This window comes from Brachyhypopomus gauderio, chromosome 5 (genome assembly GCF_052324685.1).
Source record: "Brachyhypopomus gauderio isolate BG-103 chromosome 5, BGAUD_0.2, whole genome shotgun sequence".
Taxonomy (NCBI): Eukaryota; Metazoa; Chordata; class Actinopteri; order Gymnotiformes; family Hypopomidae; genus Brachyhypopomus; species Brachyhypopomus gauderio.
The window spans coordinates 5,705,204-5,721,144 of NC_135215.1; the positions used below are offsets into that span (position 1 = coordinate 5,705,204).

General features: G+C 41.0%; 1 protein-coding gene across 1 annotated transcript in view; it reads left to right on the top strand.

The window, feature by feature from the left end:
* The window catches only part of LOC143513749 (antigen WC1.1-like), a 121,873-nt gene that overhangs the window by 8,363 nt on the left and 97,569 nt on the right, over positions 1-15,941 (top strand). The gene's annotated exons all lie outside the window — the stretch shown is intronic.

Here is a 15,941-nt window from a genome sequence, read left to right on the forward strand (position 1 = left end):
CAGTTCTACTAAAATTACTTAGTTTAACCAGCTTCATCACTTTTTAATACCAACTGAATTCATTTGTTCACTTAACAATTTTGACTTTGGATTACTAAAATGTATTTGCACCAAATTAATCTTAATTCGGTTCTCTATTGCCAACTTCGCTTTATCTTAAAACGGAACTAATTGAAATAGCAAGTTTATACAACATGTGAAAAAATTGTTTAACAATTTGCTAAATGTTATGAATAACAAACTTCGTTGTTGTGTTTTGTTTCTTGTTTTTTATTGCCCTCTGGTTACACACAGCATTAACTGTAATCGCTGGTTAAACTGTAAATGAATGAAAATATAATATTCAGAATAATACAAATAAATACACATAATATGAGGTCGTTACATATCTAAACACAAACTTAAACCAAACTCGTACATTTCACAGACATTCTAATTAAATACAGCGACGTATCTCACATAAAACACTCAGGCAGAATAACACAGAAACTAACAGATCAATATAAAACCGAATCACTTACCACGTTGGGGCAATGTTATTTTAACTTTTGTGTGCAATTTTAACTGCATTTAAATATGCTAGTTGTTTAGCCGTCTCAGCCACATGAGCCGTCTCGCCGTATTTCTTACTTGGCTGTCAGAACGCCAGCACTTAATACAAGAGCGGCGCCCTCTAGTGGAGAGGAGTGACACCAACATCCCGGCCCCGATGACCTCAACAGATGGTCATTCAAATAAAATTGGTGAACGACTACAGAACAAGACTTTGAGAAGAGCAACAACTATCAATCTTAAATACAATGCTAACAGCCATTGCAACAGTCCATGTGAAACACAAGTTGAGAGTCTGCAGAGCCTACCCATCCATATTTCCTTCCAGCAAACATAGTTTGTGGATGGGGCGAGTATAAATACCTGTTTGTGTCTTTACTTGTACTGAACGTACCAGTCCATCAGCTCCAACATTGACATCAATGACCAAGCCGAGAGGCCACTGACTGCGAGGTGTTGATTCATGAAGGACTAGTACAAGATCACCTACTTGATAATTTCTGGAATGGTGGGTCCACTTCTGTCTCTGCTGTAAACTAGGTAAATACTCTTTCATCCACCGAGTCCAGAAAATGTCCGCCATGTACTGGACCTGACGCCAGCGCCGACGGTACAGATCCTGCTTCACAAAGTGACCAGGGGGTAAAGAACACTCAGGTCTTAGCAAAAGTAAATCATTGGGAGTCAGAGGCTGACCATCTCTTGGGTCCTCTGACACCTTTGTTAGTGGTCGTCCGTTGACAATTTTTTCAATGATGCAGAAGATTGTCATTAACCCTTCATCATCCAGAGACTGTTGACCAGTAAGACCCAACAGGATTGAGCCTCTCCCAGACGCCTCCCATGTGTGAGGCTGCTGGGGGGTTGAACTTCCATTGTGTTTCTCTTTGGAGCAGATGTTCTTCAATCCTATTTTGATTCCATTCATCTAGCGCCTTCTTTAATTCGCTACGGGCACCAACAAAATTTGATCCGTTGTCTGAGCATATCAGTTGAGGTGTTCCCCTGCGAGCCATGAAGCGCTGTAGAGCATTTATGAAAGAATCTGTATCCAAGCTGTGCGATACCTCTAAATGAATGGCTCTGGTAGTTAGGCAAGTGAACAAGCAGCCGTACCTCTTCACCTCACTGCGTCCCCTTCTGATGTTAATGGGGCCGAAGTAATCAACTCCAATGCTGGTGAAAGGTGGTTAACTTGGTGTCACACGATCAACTGGTAGGTCGGCCATATACTGAGTACTGGTTGGAGCTCTGTGCCTTTTGCAAGGTACGCACCGTGCTAAAACTTGTTTTACTGTAGTTCGTCCTCTGACTATCCAGAAGGATTGCCTAATTTCAGAGAGGACTCTTTCAGCTCCCGAATGACCTGTGAGTTTGTGGTAGTGCCATATGATGAGCTCACAGACATGATGCTTCTGTGGCAAGATCACTGGGTGCTTTGCCGCTTCCGGTATTGGAGCATTGTTGAGTCTGCCTTCGACTCGAAGTAGTCCATCACTAAGGCGTACTGGTACTAACCTTTTCAAGTTATCGAGCCTCAGTGAACTATTGATCTGGGAGCGTTGAACATAGTCAATGATGGAAATCTCTGCCCGCTTCAGGTCATTAAGAGATATAGGTTCACATAGTTTGGTTGTTGTCCTTTTCAACAGAATATCCTTCACTCGTAAGATCAATGCCACAGCCCGCTTGAGTTTGTACCAGGAGGAATACTTTTGGATGAAACAATCAGTTGCTGAATGAGTAGTAACCTTGCATGAGACTGTATACGTCTGACTTGACTTCTTGACCTCTGCTTCTGGAGGTAAGCTACCTAGCTCAGGCTGGAGAGGCCAAAACTCTTCCTTCTGCCAAAGGAAAGCAGGGCCTTTGAGCCAACGCTCATTGCTTGCAAGTTCTTCAGCTGATAATCCTCTAGAACAGGGGTCACCAACCTTTTTGAAGTTGGGAGCTACTTCTTGGATACCAATTATTGTGGAGGGCTACCAGAAAGAAAGTTGTTGGAGGGGGGGGGGGGGGGGGGGGGGTTATTGGGTTCATGTGCGCATGTCAATTGCTAAGCGGGAAGACCGCTACCAACCGCGGACAATCGCTAATAGCAGCAAAAACATAAACGATGCAGCGCTTTGGTGCATGGCAATATAGTGAGCTGTTTTTAAAACAAGCCCGCGGGCGACTCATAACGTCCTCGCGGGCGACATGGTGCCCGCGGGCACCACGTTGGTGACCCCTGCTCTAGAAACATCATCTGCAGGGTTGTATTCTGTGCAGACATACCTCCATTGTGAGGCTGTTGAGACTTCACGGATCTGTAAAACTCTATTTGCGACAAAGGTTTGATACCTTTTATTTTCGTTTCTCAGGTAATGCAGCACAATGGTGCTATCAGTCCAGAAGACAGAATCCAGTAAGGGCAGCTCAAAGCTTTGGCGGATTTTCTGATCGAGCTGCGCTGCTACCACTGCAGCTGCCAGTTCTAGTCGTGGGATGGTGGTTGTCTTGACTGGAGCCAGCCTGTTCCTGGACATGATGATGTTACAGTGCATGTCGTTATGGTTAACAAGCCTGAGATAGGAGACAGCACCATATCCCAACTCAGACGCATCGCTGAAGTGATGGACCTGCATTGTGACTGAAGGTACAATGTAGACTGTCGATCTGAGACATCGAGGAACTTCCAGCTTGCATAGTTTTGGCAAGTCATCCAACCACCGGCCCCATTGCTCAGCAATCTCACTGGGGATGGTTTCATCCCAGCCTATCTTAATACGACACAGTGCCTGGAATAGTCCCTTTCCTCTCAGAATAAATGGACCCACTAAGCCCAGGGGGTCATAGACTGAGCTTATTGTGCTCAACAGACCTCTTTTTGTGTTGGGTTTGTCTTTTACATTCACACTAAATGTGAGCTGGTCATTTTTTATGTCCCATAACACGCCCAGAGCTCTCTCCATTAAAGGATCTCGATCCAGGTCCAGCGACGGTGAGTGATTTGCATGTTCATGCTCTGGTATAGACTTTAGGACCTCTGCAGAATTGCTTGTCCATTTGGTCAGGTGAAAACCTCCTTGCTTGAGTAGGTCAATCAGCTGTGCTGCTAGATGGATGGCTTGTTGAGGTGAGTCAGAAGATTTCAGACAATCATCCACATAGAAGTTTTTCTCAACAGTGGAGACGGTGTCTGCATCATACAACTGCACATTGTCAGATGCACATTTTCTTAAAGCAAAACTTGCTGCACTTGGAGACCACACTCCGCCAAAGAGATGAGATGTCATACGGTAAGTAACTACGTCATTGCATTGATCATGGTCTCTCCACCACAGGAACCGCAGAACGTCTCTGTGGTCTGGCGTTACATAAACCTGGTTGAACATGCCTTCGATGTCTGCCATTATAGCAACAGGACCTTGTCTGAACCGAATTAGCACAGTTATTAATTTGTTCGTTAGGTCTGGTCCCTGGTGAACAACATCATTAAGCGATACTCCATCGTATTTAGCTGCACAGTCAAAGACAACCCGTACCTTTCCTGGTTTACGAGGATGAATCACCGGATGATGCGGGAGGTACCATACCTTGCCATGGTCACGGTCAGAGAATGAAGCTGGGACTTCTTCTGCATAGCCATTGTCGATGGTTGACTTCATTGCCTCCACATACTTCATTCGCAAGTCTGCATTTTTTGTCAGTCTACGTTTCAGGAGTTGTAGTCTGTGTCCTGCCAAGTTGATGTTGTTTGGCAGTGCTACTGATTTGTCCTTAAAGGGTATGTCTAAGATGTAGTGTGAGCCATCTTTAGAGACTGAATTCTCCCACTCTTTAATCACCTTCTGGTCGTTGATTGATAGATCGTCCTTTTGAGTGGGGTCATCAAGTTTCCAAAACCTTTCTACCTGCATTTGCAGAATGTGATCAGATTTGAGGAAATAGGCTTTGACCTTCTTACCACTTTCCTTATGATCAATTGGCCCATTTATAGCCCAACCAAGCACTGTTCTTGTGGCGTATGGATCATCATCTCTACCTACACGATATTCCTCAGCTCTGAGAAGGCGTGGAGCATCCTGTCCAATGACAAGGTGCACATCATCTGAGTTGACACTAGGAATAGGAATGTCTGCTAAGTGATCCCATTTAGCAACCTTGTCAGGTGTGGCGAGGCAGCTGAGACCTATGTTTAACTTACTTAGTGTTCTCACACCATTGAGTGTATACATGTTGCCATCATACAGAGAGTCTATCTCAAGGTTCACACACCAAGTGAATATACCTTCTTGGCTGCCTCCTACAGTATCAAGATCCAGCCTTGAAGGTTTACCTTTAACTTTGAGTTTCTTTGTGAGCTCTTCTGACACCAAGCTTGTGTTTGCTCCAGGATCAAGTAATGCATAGGTGACAGAACTAATGTTGCTGGCCTTGCCTCTAACTACCACAGGAACAATAGGTAAGCAAACTTTACCATTTCCGGCACCAGCAAATCCACAAGTGACATTAGGTGATTGGGTAGGTTGTTTTTGTTGAGTCGTTTTGTTGTCACCCGTGGCATTTTGACTTGCTGTTGCATTTTGCTTGTTAGTGTGGTTTGGGTGTAGCCATTTGTTATGTTTCTGTCCACAACCAGGTACATTGCATACCCAATTTCGTGTGCATTCCTCAGCCCTATGCCCCATCATGAAACAGTTTTGACACAGGTGTTTCTCCTGAACAAACATGAGGCGTTCGGGCACGGTCAGTGATCGAAAAGCTGGGCACTGGTTCAAGAAGTGGGGCTCTGAACACTTCAGACATTTCAAATTAGCTGGCCGTTTGGTAGGTGTAGGTTGCTCTCTTGAACTGCAGCTGCCTTAACATTTGCAGAGTAGTTTGGATGAGGTTTCTTTGATCCTTTGTTGTGTAACATAATATTGCCTGGTTTATCCTGCTTCTTGTAATTCACTATGCTACCAAAGACTGGATCAGCTCTCTTCTCAGCCTCTGTCTCAACAAAGTTGACAATGTCCTCGAGTTTTGGTAGACGTCCCGCCTTAGTGATATCGTAGTTTATATTCAACCATTTGGATCCAAGATCTGGTGGTAGTTTGCTGATTATTTCAACTAATGTGCGGCGACCACTGAGCTCCTCCTCACACTTCATGGCAGAAAGTGTATCCTTGCAGCCTCTCAGTTGGTCTGCAAAATCTCTCAGTTGCACATTATCTCTTATCTCTTTAAAGTTCAAAACCTTCTCAACCCAAGCCTGGGAGATGGTATGAGGATTTCCGAATCTTGTTCTCAGCCGTTCCATTGCTTCCTGGAACCCTGCACTGGGATTGGGATTGTATAAGCAGTGACTAATAGCATCTTGAGCTTTCCCTTCAGTGTACTGGTGTAGACGAGTGAACTTCTCTTCTGCAGCAACAGACTCTTTGTCCACCATTGTGGTGAAAAGTCTAATGAACTTCCAGTACTGAAGGGGGTCACCATTGAACTTAATTAGATTAGTTGGTGGGAGCCTGAGAGTGTCTACTTGGGCTTGACACTGCAGCCTTGACAATTCAAGCAGTTGTGAGATTGAATCTTCCGATGTCGGTGACAGTGATGGTCGCAGTGTTAATGGGCTCTTGCCAGCCTTGGGTGTAGAATAAAGATTTGTTGTAGCTTGTATCTTTTGTTGGTTGTGCAACATCTGTGCGTCTAGCTCTGCTTTGTGATGCATGCACTGGAGTTCCAGTTCTAACTCCTCTGCGTTGCGCTTAAGCAGCAGTTCAAATTTCTCTCGTTCTTTCTCTCGTAAGGCACGTAGGTTTTCTAGCTCAGCTGACATGGGGTTGTCATCATCTATGTTATCTGGAGCTTCCTTGACTGGATAATTTGGATCTATGGTGTCAATTTCACCAGGAGTGTTTACTTCTTGCAGCCAGCTTAGAGCATCGTGACGCACATCGTGAACACTCATCAAGATTACCTTCTCGTAGGCTTCTGATTCTTCTTTGTCATTGTCATCAACGAGCCTATCATGATAAAGCCTGTGTATCTCCTGGAATCGAGCGACAGCTAGGTCGTGGCTCTCCAGTGCTGCCTTCAAACCTTCAGGCTCATTTTCTCTCATATGTACATTTGCAGCTGTTATCATTTTAGTTATGGCTGCTTTAGCTTGTCCTCGCTTCCTCCTCACTGTCACAAGGTCTAATTCTCCCTCAGACTCTTCTAGGTTCGACATGATGCAGCCGCGTGTTTAACTTTATGTTACGAATAACATAAACTTCGTTGTTGTGTTTTGTTTCTTGTTTTTTATTGCCCTCTGGTTACACACAGCATTAACTGTAATCGCTGGTTAAACTGTAAATGAATGAAAATATAATATTCAGAATAATACAAATAAATACACATAATATGAGGTCGTTACATATCTAAACACAAACTTAAACCAAACTTGTACATTTCACAGACATTCTAATTAAATACAGCGACGTATCTCACATAAAACACTCAGGCAGAATAACACAGAAACTAACAGATCAATATAAAACCGAATCACTTACCACGTTGGGGCAATGTTATTTTAACCTTTGTGTGCAATTTTAACTGCATTTAAATATGCTAGTTGTTTAGCCGTCTCAGCCACATGAGCCGTCTCGCCGTATTTCTTACTTGGCTGTCAGAACGCCAGCACTTAATACAAGAGCGGCGCCCTCTAGTGGAGAGGAGTGACACCAACACTAAATACTATTTCATGTAAAGTTACTGGTAGGAAAAAAAACAATACAACTGCAAGCCTTTTAGAAGTTTAATTAACAAGGACACAGTAATAACCAGTTTGCTGAGTCCAATTAAAACAATTTTTTTAGATGTAAAAAAAAAAAAGTGGTCTAATGACACTGAATAAAACCCCTAAGGTCTAACTAAATAAAATATATTACACCAAATATCAGCTATGGTAGATATGAATAACAAACAAAACTACCATGACAATCAAATAATTCTGTAAATTACTCTACGATTAATCTCTTAAAACCACTCTAACCTATTTACACCTGATCAATTGAATTATACAGAACTTTGAGTAAACACAGCACACACAGCATATCCACTGACTGCTTTACCACTTACAGAGTTTTAGACAAGAGTCTGTTTCTGAGTCCATGAACCCTGGGAGAACACTGTTCACCCCCAATGTTCAGTAGAACCTTCTGAATGACCTCGAAGGTGTAGCGCAGTTCTTTGGGGTAGTCAATATGAAGAGCAAATAGCAGACCAACAAGCATAGCTACCGCATGGGGGAAGTCATGAATGCCATTCAGGACGATCTGCTCTTCCAGTACCACTGAAAAGTCAAGGACGTCCTCCTCTTCTTGTATCAGCAAGATACCAATATTCACTCCTTTTGCCATCTGCTCCTCACTCTCTGTAGTCTACAAGTGAATTTATGAATGGCCAAAAAGACAACCAGTTCAGAAGTGTGTATGATGCACATGCAAAAAAATCCATATAATTTGAGCATAACTAACATTCAGTAAACATGCATTTTTGTCTGCATAAGAGAAACTAAAAATCAGATGAAAAAATGTAAAATTACGCACAAAACAAAATTCCAGTCAAGCTTACCTCAGCAGTCTTTAGAAGTTTTGATGGATCCTCCCTGAGAAAATGTGGAAGGCCTCTCAGACTGACTGGCCTTTTCTTTTGAACTGAATTCTGTTGAAGACAGCACACAAGACAAAGTGACAATGCACATCAGTTTTCACCACAATTAAAACAATTAACATTGGCTATATTCACACGCAAATATATTCTCCAATATGAATTTAGATGATAGGATCTTATGTAAACAAACAACTGATGAAAATCTATGTACGTACATGCTACAAATAATCTCATCCAACATGACCATATGTAGAGTATCACTGAGCCTGAGTTTTCAGATATTGAGTGGAAGCAAAGGTCCCATTCGATTTTTTTTAAACCAAATAAAGTAACTTTTGCATTATACTCTTGAGAACTCTCATTCACTTGGTTAGAAATGCCCTTTTTTAAATTTTTTGAAGTATGACAGGAAAGTTTTCAGCATATTCCTTTGTGTCCTGTGTTGTAGACAGACTGGCCCATCACGTGGCGATGCACACGCAAGTCCACATAAAAATAAAATAAATAAATAAGAATGTATGTGTGGCGGGTGAGTGTGTTCTGGCCTACATATTTCTATAGATGTACTCACATCACAGGGTATCTGCACATTTTTAAATCTCAAATTCAATGACTTTTAAGACCTTTTTAATACCTCTCACAAGAAAAAATAATACTATCACCAGGGATGCAGGTGTGTTCCACATCGTTGCCGGGGGTTGAGGCCGTATACGCCAACGCTAGGAATCTAGCACTAGGACCCTGGAGCGGTTATTTTCTGCAATAGCGCTAGATTCGGCAAAGTTCACATCGCGCCAGAACAACTGAACAATACACACTTATAATAATTTAATGCCTCCCCTCATAAAATTCCAGACATTTTAAGACATTTTTAGGCCTTGAATATGGAAAACTAAATTTAAGACATTTTAAGACTTTTTAAGGACCCGCGGGTACCCTGCATCATCATCAAGCAGAGACAGGAGGCTGCAAGTGTTTGAATGCAGTGACTCTTGGCCCTATATATCTGCAAGAATCGTTCCAAATACTGATCCAGCCCAGAAACAAACGTGTCCCACAGGTCAGTGGAAGTAAGTCGAGCAAATTCTGCCTCAATCTACAAAAAATGAAGCCAAAAACACATTTTTAATTGTTACCTAAATAATTTATAGGTTTATGTAACTGCGATGATTTAACAATTAATCCATATGGAGCTTCATCAATTTACACTGAAAAAAGGCTGCTTAAAACCTTCATAGTATTTGTAGAGAAATTAAGTAAACGTAAACAAACATTATCTACATAGCATAGATGTACCTGTTTATCTGTGAATAAAGCTGGCCACTTGGCCTTCACTTCTGCCACAAGTGGTTGTTGTTCAACTATTTATTTTCGTCGCAGAGAGAATGTGCTGGCCATCATGTCAGTAACTTTCTTCCAATCGACCTTCTTCTTCATCTCTGCAACAATGGCTGCCCTCTCCTCTTCCAGCACATTCTGGGTTTTGCCTTCAGGAATATCTGGAAGAAAGCTGACTTCAGCCTTTTTAGCTTTCTTAAGCTTCTGTTTTGGTCCTGAATTTCAGCAATTCACTTTCAGCTCTGAGCATCCAGACACACGAAGCTTGTTGCAGTAATTTCCCATTTAAAATTTTAACCTGAATTTCCAGCAGTACCACCCCTTCACAGATCCAGGCTCTTTCAGGCAAGGATGTTTCTTAACAAGACTCTGTGCAACAAGGTCATACTGCTCTCAAGATGGGTATGCTGAGTATTTGTACATTTCTTCAGCCAATTTGTCAAGTATCTCAGATTTGGTGTCTTTACTTATATTTTACTTATATTTTACTTAAGAAGGGTTCCATTCTCTTGAAAGGCTTCATTACCGCGTTTAAGCTTCAATTCCACATCAGATGAGAATTTTGGAATCACAAAAGGGTCAGGCCATGGTCGACGGCATTTAGGAGTGTCTTCCAAGGAAGATGATGAGGGTGATGAAAGACTTGCTGTGTCCAACGTTGAGTCAGTCTGAGGGGACTCAGGGGTTTGCTTGAGGATTACCTTCAAAGTGGCCTTCTCTTTTGGAAGTTCAGATAAGTTTGTCAAGTTGCAGAACTCATTGCCAAAGTCTGGATCTTGAAATTGAACTACAAAGTCACCATGCAAACCAAGCTTGCTTTTCAAAAAAGAGTGAAAGGAATCAAAAGTCTCTGGCTCACTGTCAGTATGAATCTTCCTAATATCATCCTTGCTTAGAATGATTCTTAGCAACATTTTGTACACTAGAATCTGTGAGAGAGTGAGGGGGAGACAAAGGGAGAAAAAAGATTTACCCACACGTTATTGCCTTATCACATTGTTGTTTCTTGTTCACCAGCTCCATGTTAAAAATTTCACGTTCTACAATGGTGCAGCAGTTACATTACAATGCCTCAGAGCATTTAAAGTAGAAAAGTGGTAAAGTATAATTCAAATAAAGTGGATGTTTCACTAACACATTGTGCCAATAATGATGTATCATTAAAATATGCTGATGTTACAATTATTTATGACAGCTGTGTTCTATGAGAGACATTTACAAGGGTATGTTGACATCCTCAAACACATTATTTTGGTCTTTAAATACAAAAAAAAAATCATGTACTGAAAGACAAAGATGGCAAGCCAGTTTAGTGATAAACTAGATAACCTTATTTATACAAGTTAGTGCAGATATTTCAAAGTTATAGCCCTCCACACAGAGTTTTGACCATCAACTTAACCCTCCTACTTTGTGCATTCTTGTGAAACAGCCATTATGTTTGGAATTACTAATGATTCTATCAATATTTGGTGCAATGGTGTTCCTTACTTGTAACAGGTAATGGTTCAATTAGGATCGTTTTTCATTAAAATGTGAAAATTCCCCATGTTCAAACTATGATACCAAACACACACAGCACTCTCATACACTTATACACACACACTCACACACACATACACACACAAAACCACACACACTCTCATACACACACAAACACACACACACTACACATACACACACTCAAACACACACTCAAAGTTCAAGGCTGGTGCCTTGAAGCTAAAGTCACCAAAATGTTTTTGAAATTATTAACATCCCGGACAACTTTCTTAAAGAAGCTGTGTTTGGCCTCAAATCGTATTGTCCAGAAGTCAAGCAGAGGACCAAAACAGCGAATCAAGTAGGGATAGTGTTCAAGAAAATGATGCTTTGATTTCAGCTTAAATGTAGGAAAAGCTTCCTGCACAAGCTGCCGATGTTCAAAGATTTTGGCTTCAAGGTAGAACAGTTTTTCCTCAGTAAATGTAGATGAAGCTAATATTTCCACAATATCTTTAAGATCTGAAATGACACCCCAAGCTGTGTCATTCTCTGGGACTTTATCCGCAATTAGCAAAGGCAGCAGCCTCAAAAGCGTCCAATTTTCATGTCCGTTCCCACCAATTGTCCCTTTTAACGCGAATGCCTTTGAAATTGCTTGTGGTTTGTTTGTTTTGTCCGAGAACTTGTATGGAAAACGCTTAATGGCAGTATTCAGTTCCTCTAAGGTAAAAAAAAACTTCTTGGCAATCAATGTCTTTAAACACAAACACAGCTCCACAGGCACTATTCCCTCCAGCAAATCATGTAACAAGTCTGGTGGAAAGCCCGTTATGCAGTGAAAATTGGAATGTACTTTGAATATCACTGCGACTGGCTAAGCAGAATTGGCTAAATTTATCAACAGAGAATGACTCCTGAAAGCCAGCAAATGAATGTGCTCCTAAATTATCTGAGGACACGTACAGGACTGTGCCTTTGACAAAAGTACCTAGCCTATCAATGTAAAATTCTTCATTTTCAAGTTTACAAAGCTCTTTAAGTAGTGGTTCAACTATTTGTGCATACCCAAATGTTTTCCACATCATTACTATTGCTCAGCAAGGCTAGGTATATACTAGACAGGACAGATCGGTATTTGGCAGGCAAATTTGCAATTACCCAATAAATAGCAGTTATTTTATGTTTCTTCCTTGAAGTTCCCAAAGGGTTGCAGATTTCAAATTCATCTATATACAATCCTAAAGAAATTGACAATTGTTCTTGGGAAAGAATTGGATTCTCTTTAAAATATAGTCCATCATAAAAAGATCTGTACTGACCAGGCAGCGATGGCACATTTGTTTCTTCTATAACACTGTCAATTATATCAAACTTGTTCAGCAGAGCTGGCAACACACATGAAATTGGAACATAAACAAATGTTTGTTTAGTAAAGGATCTAACACATACTCAGTTGGCTCAATTACATTGAACATTTCCTTGTAAAACAACTGTCTTTTGTATTCAGTTCCAAGTGGTCCACTCTGTGACAGACAACTAAAAGGATTGGTTTCCTGTAAGGTTTCTTTCAACAACTTTAGTGTGACTTTATCTACAGTTGTGATCAAATTTATTCAACCCCCAATGCTGCGAAGGGTTTTATGGAATTCAGTGCACATTTGTAATTGTGTTCATAATGAAATCTTACAAGGACTTGTTAAAGAACTAAATGCAACTAAGATAGCATCAATTTTTTTTGTCATAAAGTATTAAATGGCCTTTTTGTGATTTCTTCATTGACACAATTATTCAACCCCTTTACGACTACCACTCCTAAGAACAGAGGTTCATTCCAGTGTTTTCCATCAGGTATTGAAAACATCTGTGGATGTCAACGAGCAGCAATCAAGCATGATAAGCACCAATTAGGCAGATTTAAAAGGACTGTGATACTCAGCTCCTTCTAGACATCTACTGGTGTGTTTCCAAGCATGGTGAAGGCAAGAGAATGGTCCCAGAAGACAAGAGAAGAGGTTATTGCTCTTCACAAGAATGGCAATGGATATAAAAAGATTGCGAAGTTGTTAAATATTCCAAGAGACACTATCGGAAGTATCATTCGCAAGTTCAAGTTAAAGGGCACAGTGGAAACGTTACCTGGTCGTGGCAGAAAGAAGATCCTGACCGCGACTGCTGTGCGCTACCTGAAGCGTAATGTGGAGAAAAATCCCCGCGTGACTGCTAAGGAACTGAAAAAAGACCTGTCAGATGTGGGCACTGAAGTTTCAGCTCAGACAATAAGGCGCGCACTGCATAACGAAGACCTCCATGCCAGAACGCCCAGACGCACCGCCTTGCTGACTCCAAAGAACAAGAAAAGTCGACTGCAGTATACCAAAAGTCATGTGGACAAGCCACAAAGGTTTTGGGACAGTGTACTGTGGTCAGATGAAACTAAATTAGAACTGTTTGGGACAATGGACCAGCGCTATGTTTGGAGAAGGAAGAACCAGGCTTATGAACAAAAGAACACCTTGCCTACTGTGAAGCATGGCGGGGGGTCAATTATGCTTTGGGGCTGTTTTGCTTCTAATGGTACAGGAAAGCTTCAACGTGTGCAGGGTACCATGAATTCCCTTCAGTACCAGGAGATCTTGGAGGAAAATGTGATGGAGTCAGTCACAAACCTGCGGCTTGGGAGACGTTGGACCTTCCAACAGGACAATGATCCGAAGCACACATCCAAGTCCACTAGAGCATGGTTGAACATGAAAGGCTGGAACATTCTAGAGTGGCCATCGCAATCACCAGACTTAAATCCAATTGAGAACCTCTGGTGGGACCTAAAGAAGGCAGTTGCAGTGCGCAAGCCTAAGAATGTGACTGAACTGGAGGCTTTTGCCCATGAAGAATGGGCTAAGATACCCATAGGTCGCTGCAAGACACTTGTGTCAAGCTATGCTTCACGCTTGAAAGCTGTCATAACTGGAAAAGGATGTTGTACTAAGTACTAAAAAATAATGTCACTAGGGGGTTGAATAAAACTGATAATGATGTGAGCACAGTAAAGACATTTGTGGTTATTCTATCATAAATGTTATGTTTGTCTAATTTATAAGTGCCTCTTTGATATAATTGTAAATAAGATGACTGAAATGATCAAAATCAATGTCAAACTGGCCAAAACACTTTATTTCAGTGGGGGTTGAATAAATTTGATCACAACTGTATATTACAACTGAGCTCTGTAAAAATGTTTTCTGCAGTTTTTGACAGTTCACCTGCTAAAATTCCAATTTCATGAAGTTCATTTATTATTTCCTGGGTAGCTGATTTTGATATGTGCAAGACAGCTTGCATTCGTAGAAACAAAGATGCAAGTCTATTTCTAATTTTGTCAGCAATGCCATCACGCTCTTCATTATCATCATCATCAGACTGAAATTCAAAACAATTACCATCAGCTGACTCAGTGTTATTAGAGGAATTCCCGCCAGTATCTAATAGGCGATCAGAGTTTTCACTCAGTGGTGGGCCATAAAGAAGCTCTGCTTTAACATTTTCTAAAAAAGCCAAAGCATGATATCGACTTCTGTGAGAGGTAAAACTGGAATAAACCTTTGACTTAAAAGTACAACCATTAAATGGGCAGGTGACAGTTTCCTTATGTCTTAAATGAGTGTTAAGATGACAAACGTATTGCTTAAGAGTTGCAGGTTGATTAAATGCACATAGCAGGCATCTAACTCGGAAATTCACGTTTTCACCAGAGCTAAATCCATGTTGTTTCACGTGTATTCCAAGAGCCTTGTGTGACTTAAAAGAGCACACACAGTCACTGTAAATACAAGGAACTGGTACTCGTCCTCCGTAATGACAGTGGCTTGATCTATAATGTCCAAGTATTTTTCGACGGTTGTTTGTGACGTAAGTGCAAAGCTTAAATTTCCACCTCATGAATTAACAGCACCCACAGCATCAGATCACAACCTGAAAGATAAAATAACAGAATATTAGCAATTGGGGTGTCAAGTGTTCCCATTCACAGTCAGGACCACATTTGCAGTTTTTTCATAAAATATTTTAGGCTATTTATAAGCTTTCAAAAGCACAACTTATAATATCCAAATTATTTTGAGATAAGACATCGTCCTGTCTAGCTACAATTATTGTATCCTGTAAACAATACATTTTCTGTACTCCGGATGTAACTGCTGCCGCATTTATGGTAGAGTGGAAAACTGAGCAAATGTAAACTTTGCTAAATGCGAGTAAGATCACAAATTTACTAGCTAGCTAGCAGTCTTTGGAAACATATAGAAAGAGGAAAAAACAGTACCGCCTACATTTAACTAGGCTAGCTTTTCTAAAACGGCGGCATGTGTTGAAACGGCTGGTCTACGGTAGACCCAGCAGGCATTTCAACGTTGAATCGACGTTGAATCAACGTCGAAAGTGATGGTTGAATCAACGTTGGATTTTGTGTCGATTTTGAAAGGTGAATCAATGTTGATATGCCAACGTCGTTTCAACGTCATACATTCAACTTTGAATAAACCATAAAATTCACATTCATGATGCTCAAAATTGCATGGGAGAGAGGAAAAAAACTACTGTATGCCATAATGAAAAAAGAACAATTTTTTTTATTCTCTCATTTTACTCGGAGTACCACCACACAACCTCAGTCATGGCCTCAAGTCTGGGACTCGAACCCATGACCCTTCGGTCTCAAGACCAGTTCCCTAACCGCCAGGCCACGACTACCCTGCCCTACTCTCTTTAAACCTGTTGATTTGTCATTGCGAAGTTTTGTTTCTGCCTCAAAACATTTAAAACAGTTTAATTGCCTGATGTTGTCTTCCTGGTTAATACCTGCCTGTTTTTGACGACGTTTTTGGACGAATTAATTAAAAAAAAATTATATTATTAGGGTTCACACACACAGTGTGGGAAACCTA